Here is a 13,166-nt window from a genome sequence, read left to right as displayed (position 1 = left end):
GATCTTTTTGAATTAATGTTTTCATTTTCTTCAGATAAATCCCAGAAGTGGAAATGCTGGATCATATGGTAGTTCTATTCTTAGTTTTTTGAGGCACCTCCATACTGTTTTTCATAGTGGCTGCACCAGTTTACATTCCCACCAGTGGTGCACAAGTGTTCCCTATTCTTCACATCCTCGCCAACAGCTGTTGTTTCTAGTCTTTTTGATGATAGCCATTCTAACAGGTGTAAGGTGATATCTCACTGTGGTTTTGATTTGCATTTCTCTAATAACTAGTGATGTCGAGCATCTTTTCAGGTGCCTGTTAGCCATCTGTATGTCTTCTTTGGGAAAATGTCTATTCAGATATTCTGCCTGTTTTTTTTTTTTTTTTTTTTCGGTACGCGGGCCTCTCACTGCTGTGGCCTCTCCCGCTGCAGAGCACAGGCTCTGGCCGCGCAGGCCCAGCGGCCATGGCCCACGGGCCCAGCCGCTCCGCAGCATGCGGGATCCTCCCGGACCAGGGCACAAACCCGTGTCCCCTGCATCAGCAGGTGGACTCTCAACCACTGCGCCACCAGGGAAGCCCTCTTCTGCCTGCTTTTAATTGAATTGTTTATATTTCTGCTATTGAGTTGTATGAGTTCTTTACATATTTTGTATATGAACCCATTATCAGATGTATGATTTGCAAATATTTTCTCCCATTCAGTAGGTTGCCTTTTAATTTTGTTGGTGGTTTCCTTTACTGTGCAGCTTTTTTGTTTGATCTAGTCCCACTTGTTTATTTTTGCTTTTCTTGCTTTTACTTTTGGTGTCAGATTAAAAAATTTATCACCATGACCTATGTCAAGGAGTTACCACCTATGTTTTCTCCTAGGAATTTTATGGTTTCAGGTCTTATATTCAAGTGTTTAATTCATTATGAGTTAATTTTTGTGTACAGTGTAAGATAGTCCGATTTTATTTTTTCATGTGGCTGTCCAGTTTTCCCAACACTGTTTATTGAAGAGACTGTCCTTTCTCCATTGTACATTCTTGGCTCCTTTGTTGTAAATTAGTTGACCATATATGCGTAGGTTTACTTCTGGGCTCTATTCTGTTCCATTGGTCTATGTGTTTATTTTTATGCCAGTACCATACTGTTTCAGGAATTGTGATACCTCCGAATTTGTTCTTCTTTCTTAAGGTTGCTTTGACTATTCAGGGTCTTCTGTGGTTCCATACAAACTTTAGGATTTTTTCCTATTTCTGTGAAAAATGCCATTGGAATCTTGATAGGGATTGCATTGAATCTATAGATGGCTTTAGGTAGTATAAACATTTTGACAATATTAATTGTTCCAATTCATGAACACGAGATATCTTTCCATTTGTGTCTTCTTCAGTTTCTTTTATTAATGTCTTATAGTTTTCATTGTATAGGTCTTTCATCTCCTTGGTTACTTTATTTCAAGTATTTTATTGTTTTTGATGCTACTGAATCAAAATGACTGTTTACTTCTTTTTCAGATGTTTTGTTGTTAGTGTATAGAAATAATTGATTTTTGTATGCTGCTTTTATATCCTGCAACTTTACTGAATTTGTTGATTAGTTCCAACAAACAGTGTTTTGGTTGAGTCTTTAGGGTTTTCTATATATAGGATCATGCCATCTGCAAATAGTGACAGTTTTACTTTTTGCTTTCTGATTTGGATGACTTTCATATCTTTGTCTTGCCTAGTTGCTCCTAAGTAGGACTTCCAGTACCATATTGAATAAGAGTCGTGAGAGTGGGCACCCTTGTCTTATTCCTGATCTTAGAGGAAAAGCTTTCAACTTTTCACGATGAGTACAGTGTAAGCTGTGTGTTGATCATATTTGCCTTTATGATGCTGAGGTATGGTCTTTCTATACCAAATTTGTTGAGGGTTCTAATGATGAGAGGATGTATTTTGTCAAAAGCCTTTTCTGCATCTATTGAGATTATCATATGATTTTCATCTTTCATTCTTTTAATATGGTATATCACATTTGCATATGTTGAACCATCCTTGCATCCCAGAGATAAATCCCTCTTGGTCATGATGTATAATGTTTTTTTTTTCTTTTTTTTTGGCATATGGAAATTTATTACTATCATGCTTTCATCATCAAAACTTATGATCTTGGTCTTTCCTTCCTGCCTTTGTATAAGGCCAAAAGAGAGACATTGGCTACTTTGACAACCTTAAAGTAGACTCCAGGAATGTCACCAACAACATGACCTTTGCGACCAAATCCAGCAACCAGAACTTCATCATTTTCCTCAGTAAAATTCAAACAACCATCATAGGGTACAAAGGCTGTGATTTTTTTTGCCATTCTTGATGAGCTGAATCCTGACACCCTTCCTGATGAGCTGAATCCTGACAGAATTTGGCTGTTTGGCTTCAACCCTACTTTTTCAAACACAGTTCCCTTGGCATTAGAAGTGCCTCCAAAAGGGTTGGCCTTCAGGGCTGTGCCCAAATGGGCTTTCTTGTACTGTTTATCATGCCACTTCTGGTCTCGTCAGTGGCTACAGAGCTTCCTCGCAGTACGAAGACCGCGACACTTGCCCATCCTGCCAGTGCCACGGGCCTGAACGAAAGAGTATAACCCTTTTAATGTGTTTCTGCTCTAGGTTTTTGCTTTGTGGTTACCATGAGGCTTACACAAGACATCTAACAGGTAACACAGTGCATTTTAATTTGATAGCAGCTTGACTTCAGTCATCTATGAAAGTTTCACCCTTTTACTTCTTTGTTTTTATATTTTTGATGTTGCATTTTTATATTGCATATTCATTAATACATTATGGTAGCTATTATTACTTTTAATACTCTTTTCCTTTCACCTTTATACTAAAATTAAGTGGTTAACAAACTATCCTATTACAGATTTAGTTTCTAGGTCTGATTGTATATTTATCTCTACCAGTGTGTTATATACTTTTGTATTTTTTGTCACTGATTAGCTTCTTTTCATTTCAGCTCAAAGAACTCCTTTCAGCATTTCTTGCAAGGCAGGTCTAGTGGTAATGAACTCTCTCAGCTTTTGTCTAGGAAAGGCTTTATTTCTTCTTCATAACTGAAGGATAACTTTGCTAGATAGACCATTCATGGCTAGCAAGATTTTTCTTTCAACCCTTTGAATATGCCATTCCACACTCTTGGCCTGTAGGGTTTCTACTGAAAAACCCATTGATAGCCTAATGGGTGTTCCTTTGTAGGTTACAATCCTTTTTTCCCTAGCTGCTTTTAGAATTCTTTCTATATCCTGAGAAATGTCAAAAATATAAAAAGGGAGAAGTAAAAGGGTGAAACTTTTGTAGATGATTGAAGTCAAGCTGCTATCAAATTAAAAGGTACCGTGTTATCTGTTGGATGTCTTGTGGAAGCCTCACGGTAACTGCAAAGCAAAAACCTAGAGCAGATACACATTAAAAGTGTTATACATCGTGACCAATAGGATGATCTATTAGCATGTATTTGGGTGCCCAATTCTCTCCTCAGGTTTAGGAAGTTCACAGCTATTATTTCTTTAAATAAATTTTCTGCTCCCATCTCCCTCTCTCTCTTTCTGGAACCCCAGTTATTATATCTGTCCTTTTGATGGAATACCATAGACCACATAGGCGTTTTCCACTCTCTTTCATACTGGTTTTGTTTTGTTTTGTTGCCTCTCATTGGGTTCTTTCCAAATTCCTAATCTCTAATGCACTTGCTCTGTCTTCCATTTACTCTGCTCTGCTGCAGATTCTACTGCATTTTTCATGTCATATATTGAGTTCTTCAGCTCCAGAATCTCTGCTTGGTTCATTTTTATGATTTCTATCTCTTTGGGGAAATTTTCATTTTGATCTTGGTTTTTTTTTTTTTTGAGATTTCATCAAGCTGTCTTTGAGTTTTCTTGCAGCTTGTTGAGTTTCTTCAAAACAGCTATTTTGAATTCTTTTTTGGCTAGATCACAAAATTCTGTACCTTTGAGCTTTGTTATTGGAGAATCATTATTTTCTTTTTGTAATGGTATGTTTCCTTGATCTTAAATGTTCCTTGTAGTTTTGCATTACTGCTTTCACATTTGAAATTAAGGAGATGACACCTTAAACCTTTGTTAGTTGGTTTCTGATGGAGTATCCTGTTCAATGGTGTCGTTATTACCTGGGGTTTTATCTGCCTTTGTATTGGTACTCTTACTCCACTTCTCTTGCTCCCTCGTGTGGCAGGATTCTTAAGCTTTTAGGTCTTCTCTGATGCTTACAAGTCACCAGGCAGGCTCCTGGAAACCTCTCTATTGTCTTCCAGAAGGTGGTGCTATAGTTTCAGTTTGTGGTTTCTCCCTTGTCCACATTATGTGGCCTGTTTCTGAGTGTGCTTCCTAGCCACAGGAGCTTGCTTTCACTACTGCAGTAGGAAGCGTGCACACGGAGATGCCACAGACTAGGGCCAAGGTGTGGGTTTAGCACTGGCCCATGGATCTAGTAGGGAGATCCTCAGGTGTGGTACTCCCAGGGGTTTGTGGGTGGACTTCCTGCTGAGTGCAATCAGCAGGAAAGGCGCCCCTTCTCTGCCTCTTACCCCATCTCCAGGCATGAAAGACCAACCTCAGTACTCTGGGTGCTATTGGAGAGAAACAGGTTTGTCCCACACAACTGAGGTAGCTGGGTACTCACCCCAAACTATCCTCCCCTACCCCTAACGAGGGAGAGGGTGCCGCTACTAGATACATCAGCCTGGTGCAGTGTCACCTTGGGGGAGGGGACACTGGGAAAGTTCCTCTTACCGCCCCCTCTGCTGCTGTGACCAAACTTGTTTTGTTGCTGTTGTTGTTTCCAGAATGGTGTGCTGGAATCTCCCCTCAGGAAGGCTGGACTTCTGCGAACTCCCTCTCATGCATGAGTATCTGCCCAGGTCAGCACTCTCCAGTTTCGGGTTTTTTTTTTTTTTTTCCAATCATAGCAAGAGGGGGTTCTGGGCAGGTTCACTGGCTCCCCTGATTCTGCCACCTATACCGAAATCTGTCTGCCTATTACTGGATGCACAGGTAGGTGAGACTTCTGGATCCCACAGCTCCCACAAAGGTGCTTTTGTTTGTGGATGGATGTCTATTTTGTTGTTTTAAAAAGGGGGCAAAAAAGAGGAATGTTTTATGCCGTCATGATGCTGACATCACTCCCCTGATGTAATGTTCATTCTTTCTGACATATTTCATAACTGGAAAACTATTGTGTAAACAACATGATATGATAAGGAGTTGATAGCTATTAGAGCTGCCACCTTCTGGGTACACAATGGTATCCTCTGGCTCTTTGTGGTTGGGCAAGGGCTAAAGCATATAAAAATTGTAGACTAAGGTGCAGAGTTTGGACTTTAGTACAAGGCAGCCACTGGTGGGTTTAGGAGAATGATGTGATATGGATCACATTTTAAAGGGATAATTCTTGCTGCTGCATGGAGGAGGTATTGTTGGGGGCAAGTGTGGAAACACAGAGCCCTGTTAGAGAACTAGTAATGGTGAGATGATGGTGACTTGAACTTCACTGATTACAGGCAAAATAGAAGTGGAATTCTTTTGAATGCATTTTGCAGGTGTATCTGAAAGGACTTACAGAAAAGTGGGGAATAGGGGTTGAAGGAAAGGGGGATTGCAGATGATCACTGTTTTGGGTTGAACAACTGAATATATGGTAGGGCCATTTACCATAATGGGAGCAAATGAAGGATTAACAGGTATGAAGAGAGGGAATGGAGCTTATTTTTCTCTGTATTAGCTTTAGACAGCTATGTGCACACGTTAAATAAACCACTAGAGAGACAACCCCATCCCTCAAGGGAACACCCAGAGCCAAAGATGTATATATTTGGAAGTCAGTAGTATACAACTGATATTTAATTCAAAGGACTAGATTAGATCATCCAGAGAGAATATACATAGAATAAATGATGTGAAGACAGGAGAAAAACCAGGTTAGTATGCAGTCATAGAAGCCAAAAGAAGAAAGCGTGTTTTGAATGCTGTTGAGAGACTGAGTGAGATATTAAGCAATGATAGTATTTGACAAATGGAGCTAATTGGCAGCTTTGACAAGGGAAGTTTCGATGGAGTTCTCTGTGGTGGTGGGGAACAGGGGAGGCAGATGGAAAGGGTTGAGGACAAAGTGGAAGAAAATGAAGAAAGAGAATGAAGGGAATTTTGGTAAGTTTCCCTCTGAAGGGAAGCCAAACTGGGCTTGGAGGAGATATGTGGTGAAGGCAGATTTTCTTTTTTTAGGATAGGGGATACTAGAGTGTGCTTGTTTGCTGATGGTGATTCAGGAGTGAGGAAGAAGCTAGTGATGCAGGAGACGAAGAGGTTAATACACCGGGGAAGAGAGGGTTCTGATCCAGGGCACAATGGAGGGGCTGTCCTTTCTCTAGAAGAGAGATCCTTCATCCAAGGATGGAAAGGCAGGTAGATGTTGGTTTTAATGATGAAACTACGAGGGAGGGAGTGCTCCTTTACTGTGGCTCTTTTCATTGACTTATGAACAAAATAAGTGGAATGATATTTGATGGAACTGAATAAAGACCCCACTGCACATCAAAAAGATTCCCATTAAACAATAAATTAATGAAAATCAATCAACCCCTATATATTTCTTGGTTAATCTTAAGATTTAAGGGTAAAGAATGAATTCTATAAGCATGTAAGTAGAAAATAAAATTACAAACAAAGCAAAAAGGCAGGTTGTACTTCTGGTCCAGCCATGATGGAATAGCTAATATCAGATGAATTCTCCTGCTGAAAACAACTATAAAAGATGTACAATGTACATTTTAAAACTGTTTAAAATATTTAGAGGATACGTAACTCAGGCAGGATTTGAGGGGCTACAATATGTGAAACAAAGGAAACATAGTGAGGTGGACTTCATATTTCCCCTGGCTTTTCCCTTGAGGGCATTTGCTATTTCACAGTAAAGCAGGAGAAAAGAATCCTAGTAGAAAGCAGCAGATAAAATGTTTAATTCAGAGATGACACAATCATATATACAGAAAATTCAAAAGAATCATTTATCATAATTAATAAATGCATTAACAAGGTCACTAGATACAAGATGGATATTAAAAAATCAATTGTCTTTCTATATACCAGCAACAAAAAATTAGACAATGGAATTTCTGAAGATGTGCTGGCTTTGAGTCACAGATATAGAGAACAAACCAGGGGCTACCGGTGGTGAGAGGGAAAGGGGGAGGGGCACTTTAGGAGTGAGGGGGGAAGCGGTTATTCTGGGATTATATGAAATCGTGTGTGAAACTTCTCAAAATTGTAAAGCACTGTAGAATTTAAAGAATCTTTAATTTAAAAAATGGGCTGACTTCATATTATGACCAATATGTGATGTCAGAAAATAAAACATTGTCTAACAAGTTTTGAGGGGAAATGTTATTTATTTATTTATTTTTGGCTGCGTTTTGGGTCTTCGTTGCTGCGCGCGGGCTTTCTCTAGTTGCGGCGAGCAGGGGCTACTCTTCGTTGCAGTGCACAGGCTTCTCATTGCAGTGGCTTCTCTTGTTGTGGAGCATGGGCTCTAGGCATGTGGGCTTCAGTAGTTGTGGCACGCGGGCTCAGTAGTTGTGGAGCACGGGCTCTAGGCACACGGGTTTCAGTAGTGTGGCACGCAGGCTCAGTAGTTGTGGCTCGTGGGCTCTAGAGCACAGGCTCAGTAGTTGTGGCGCTCGGGCTTAGTTGCTCCGCGGCGTGTGGGATCTTCCCGGACCGGGGCTCGAACCCATGTCCCCCGCATTGGCAGGCGGATTCTTTTTTTTTTTTTTTTTTTTTTTTGTGGTATGCGGGCCTCTCACTGTTGTGGCCTCTCCCGTTGCGGAGCACAGGCTCCGGATGCGCAGGCCCAGCGGCCATGGCTCACGGGCCCAGCCGCTCCGCGGCATATGGGATCCTCCCAGACCGGGGCACGAACCCGTATCCCCTGCATCGGCAGGCGGACTCTCAACGACTGCGCCACCAGGGAGGCCCGGCAGGCGGATTCTTAACCACTGCGCCACCAGGGAAGCCCGAGGGGGAATGTTTGTGATGTGCCAAATTTTCTTTTTCTTTGAAGCAACAGAAAGACAATCTTAAATATGCAAGGCTGTGCTAGTTTTAATGGTGAAACTATGAAGGAGTGCTATTTTCCACTAAAAACTATTTGATTTTGTACTTCAGCTGCAAGATGAATCAAGACAGAGAATTCATGAATGTTAAAGACATAGTTTGAAAAGAACTGGCAGTGAGCATCAAATGATCTAAAAACAAGTAACTTTAAGATGCCATTATGTGTATTCATAAAATATACCTTTTAGGCATATATGCAAGGTATAATTTTTAGAGTAACAACTGGACAAAAATAGTAGGTAGGTTATAACAAAAGTGGAAGATAGAAGATAATTTTCTCAAACATACTACCATTTCATTATTGACATTAGTCTTTAGAGAATTATAGACTTAAGTATATTTTTAGCTTTTTACTGAAGTGTAATATGCATATATAAATATGTACATATCATAAGCATACAGCTCACTGAATTTTCTCTAGGTGAACACACCTTGCAACTATCCCAGACATCAAGAAATAAAACCTTGTTAGAACCTCAGGAAGTTAAGCATATTTTTAAAAATAACTAGTAATAACTGGTAGAACAAAATGAAAGACACTAACCTACCCTCCAAAAAGCATAATTATTAAAGGAACTACAATTTTCTAAATAAACAGAAGAGGGCGCACGTGAACTGTGAAATACAGTAAGCTGTCAAATCCTTATCCTTGCCTGTTATTGCTAGTCCAAGAAAAAAGAGAACATTTCCAAATGAATGGCAAATGGAAGATAACATACAAAGCCAACGTATAAAGGTCACATAAAATAAAAATCATAACATTTCAGCCAATAAAAAATCCCTCCCAAAAACGAAGCAGAAGGAAACATGCACAATAACCAAACTGAATTAAACATTGTTAAACATTTGCAGATATGAAAAACAGCTAGTCACAAATTCAAAAACTCAACCCCTCCCCCTCCCCAAAACAAAACAAAACAAAACCCAAGATAACATAAAATGAGAGTCTTGCAATAATGGTGGAAGAATTTGTTTGGGCCAATCCTCCTACAAATAACAGCCATGAAATTCCTATCAAAATATAAAAACAACCACTTGAAGGAACTAGAGAACAACCAAAAGGAAGAAGAAACAAGAGTGGGGGTTGACACTTGGGAAAAGAGACCAGACTGGGTAAGTTTTCCCTTTTTTTTTTTTTTTTTTTTGCGGTACGCGGGCCTCTCACTGCTGTGGCCTCTTGTGTTGCGGAGCACAGGCTCCGGATGCGCAGGCCCAGCAGCCATGGCTTATGGGCTCAGCCACTCCGCGGCATGTGGGATCTTCCCGGACCGGGGCACAAACTCGTGTCCCCTGTATTGGCAGGCGGACTCTCAACCACTGCGCCACCAGGGAAGCCCAAGTTTTCCCTTTTGATGGCTTTTAGACTAAGGGAAGCCCATAGTCCTCCTCCAAGGGAGCTACTAAAACTTAGATTGCGGTCCAGTGGTTGAGACTCCACACTTCCACTGCAGGGGCCGCGGGTTCAGTCCCTGGTCAGGGAACTAAGATCCCACATGCCATGCCATGTGGCCAAAAAACAAGCAAACAAACAAAACTTAGATGGAATCTCACAATCTTAATAGCTTGAAGAATCAAAGAACAGAGTTTGAGGCACCACAGCAGATATTAAGATGGGAGTTGTTATTGTTGAGTTGTGTGTCCCCAAAATTCAAATGTTGAAGTCCTAATCCACAGTATCTCGGAATGCGACCTTACTTGGAAATAGGGTCACTGCAGGTACATTTAGTTAAAATGAAGTCATACTGGAGAAGGGTGGGCCCCAATTTAATAGGACTGGTATCCATACAAAAGGGCGAAACTTGGACACAAACACACACAGGCAGAGTGACACATGAACATTGGAAGGTAACTGCAAGAACAAATTTTCAAATTTTTCTGAACACCAAAAAAATTTTAAAGAGAAAAGGAAACATACCATACAGAGAAAGGAACATATTAAATACAACAAAATGCACAGTAAATATAACAGTAAAATAGATATTAAATCAAACGTGTCACTCATTTCAATGCGTATAAATGGAAACTTACCTATTAAAAAGATTTTCAGGGCTTCCCTGGTGGCGCAGTGGTTGAGAGTCCGCCTGCCGATGCAGGGGACACGGGTTCGTGCCCCAGTCCGGGAAGATCCCACATGCTGCGGAGCGACTGGGCCCATGAGCATGGCCGCTGAGCCTGCGCGTCTGGAGCCTGTGCTGCGCAACAGGAGAAGCCACAGCAGTGAGAGGCCCACGTACTGCAAAAAAAAAAAAAAAAAGTTTTCAGATTGATTCACAAAGCACAACCCAACTCTGTGCTCAGGAGATACAACTAAATCAAAGTGATTCAAAATGGCTAGAACGAGGGAGATGTGTAAAGGTATAGCAGGCAAATAAGACAAGAAGAAAGCAGAGACTGTGATCATGATATCAGAAAATGTTGAATCTAGACAAAAAGCATTAAATCAGACAGCAGAATACTTGATAATGCCAAGAGCTTAATTCACAATGATAATACATCAGTTGTGAATATATGTAACACAAAGAGCACAGAAACTATCTTTATAAATCAGAAAGTGAAGGATATACATACATAAAACCACAGCAAAACTAGGAGATATCACCTTTGGTCCAACACAGGACACAGGTCAAATGGACAAAAAGTAAGATTATAGAAAATCTAACCGGCATAATCAATATATAGAATACATATGTCATGCTAACAGGGTCCCACCTCAAGGGCATGCCAGGTGTTTCTGCTTTTCTGCCTCAGAGCCTTCTGAAAGGCACTGAAATCTGCTGATATGGACTGAATGCTTGTATATTCCCCCAAATCCATAGGCTGAAGCCCTAACCCTCAGTTTCATGGTATTTGGAGGTGGGGCCTCCGGAGGTAATTAGGTTTGGATGAGGTCATGAAGGTGGGGTCCTCATGATGGGATTAGCGACTTTATAAGAGAGAAACCAGAGAGCTTGTGCCCTCCCTCCCTCTCTATCTCTTTCTACTGTGAGATGATGCAGTGAGAAGTTGGCTCCCCGCAAGTCAGCAAGACAGTCTGCATCAGAACCTGACCATGCTGGCACTCTATTCTCAGACTTCCAGCCTCTAGAACTTGAGAAAATACTTTTCTATTGTTTAAGCCACCTAGTCTATGGTATTTTGTTATTGAGTTGACTGATATACCTGCTCAGCACATGAGCTAGCCTAGAAGAATGGAGAGGAGAATTAATGCCCCAGTGCCTTTCATCAACCGTGGTGGATGAGAGCTGGTGGATAAAAGTGAGAGTTACAGAGTTGCAGAGGTTAAATTCCTGGGGAGTATGGCTGAGAGATCAGGGCACCCTTCCTCCACCCAGCCCAGGCTCATAGTATAGAGGCTCTACCACAAACACAGCCAGTAAAGAATATCGGAGCCCCAAGTGCCCTTGCTCCAGCTTGCTCATAGGGCAGACGCTCCATGCCAAGAGAGGCAAGCCACCTACCCAGCTCCCTGCACCTAAAGCAGGGTGTCTCTCCAAAAGAAGCCAGTTCCAGAGATTTTGCCAAGAGGGAAAGACAGTCTACAGGATTAGAGAGCATCGAAGCTCTCCCCAAAAGAACTGACTTTATTTGAAATAGTGTGAGAACATTCAAGCCTAAGGACACTCTCAAAAATGATGGAGATTTTGTTGGTGAGCAACTAAGAGGAGGCTGGTAGCTTCATTAGAGCAATATACTAAATCATGCGCTAGCTAGCCTAACCATAAAAAAATCAGGGAAAGAGACAGCTACAAAAAACACTTCTGAAGTCAGAACAAACCTCAAAGACCTGCCTCAAAAACAACCCCTGCAAAGTGGCCTGATTTAATCAGGTCTGACTGAGGAGTAATGTATACCCCAGGCATTGAAAGCAATAGACCAATCAGCTGGCAGTTAGTGAGCCTAACAGCTGGTGAGAAAGAGACAATCCAAGGGAGTCCTGCAAAAGCCTAGTCAGACCAGGATGACCATGCACATGCCCAAGGCTGCACCCACTGAGAAACAACATCAGAGTCTTCACACTGTGGGAATTATAGACTTCACTAAAATATTGCAGCCAGTCACTAAACAAATGAGCAGACAGCAAGCCCCAGCATGGGAGGAAATCAGTATCCAGAGTTGCTACAAAATATTCCATAATGTACAACTTTCAACAAATAATTAGTACACTTTCAACAAATAATTATAAGACATGCAGAGAGACAGGAAAGACCATACACAGGAAAGAAGCAGGCAACAGACTGCCTATGAAAGGGCCCAACTGTTGAATTTAACAGATAAAGATTTCACAGCAATCATTAGAACTATGCTTAAAGAGGTAACGGAAACAATTCTTAAAGAAGTAAAGGAAGAAAGCAATTATACTCCAATATAGATGTTAAAAGAAAAAGAAGTAAAGGAAGGAATGATGACAGTGTCTCATAAAATAGAAAATATCAATATAATAAAGAGATAGAAACTACAAAAAAGAACCAAATGGAAATTCTGGATTCAAAAGGTATAACAGAAATGAAAAATTCACTAGAGGGTTCAATATTACATTTGAGCAGGCAAAAGATAGAGTCGACAATTTAAAAAATAAATTTACAGAGATTATGTAATCTGAAGAACAGAGGAAAAAATGAAAAGTGAACAGAATCTCAAAGAAACGTAGGACACCATTAAGCACATCAATATACACATAACGGGAAGGAGAGAAGAGAGAGAAAGGAGGAGAAATAATGGCTGAAAACTCAAGAAGCTCAACAAACTCTTAGCAAAATAAATATAAATGCTGAAAGTCAAAGATAAAGAGAAAAATTTGAAAGCAGCAAGAAAAAAGTGACTCATCATTTACAAAAGGATCCCAATAAGATTAACACCTGACTTTCCATTAGAAACAGCAGAGGCAGTGGGGTGGCATATTACAAAGTACAGAAAGAAAGAAAAATTGAAGGGAGAGATACACAATTCAACCATAATATTTGGAGACTCAAACACCTCGTTTTCAGTAATGGATAGAATATATATATATAACATTTTCTCCTAT

At 40.6% G+C, this 13,166-nt stretch overlaps 1 pseudogene across 1 annotated transcript; it reads right to left on the bottom strand.

Moving 5' to 3' along the window:
* Positions 1-1,837: 1,837 nt before the first annotated feature.
* On the bottom strand, positions 1,838-2,566 carry LOC309810328 (small ribosomal subunit protein uS12-like; annotated as a pseudogene). The gene has a single exon. The product of its transcript is annotated as a small ribosomal subunit protein uS12-like (transcript).
* Between the last annotated feature and the right edge of the window lie 10,600 nt (positions 2,567-13,166).

Source organism: Mesoplodon mirus, assembly GCF_964341445.2.
Source record: "Mesoplodon mirus genome assembly, chromosome: 9".
Classification (NCBI taxonomy): domain Eukaryota; kingdom Metazoa; phylum Chordata; class Mammalia; order Artiodactyla; family Ziphiidae; genus Mesoplodon; species Mesoplodon mirus.
Note: the sequence above shows the minus strand (reverse complement) of the source record. Positions and strands in the feature narration are given on the sequence as shown.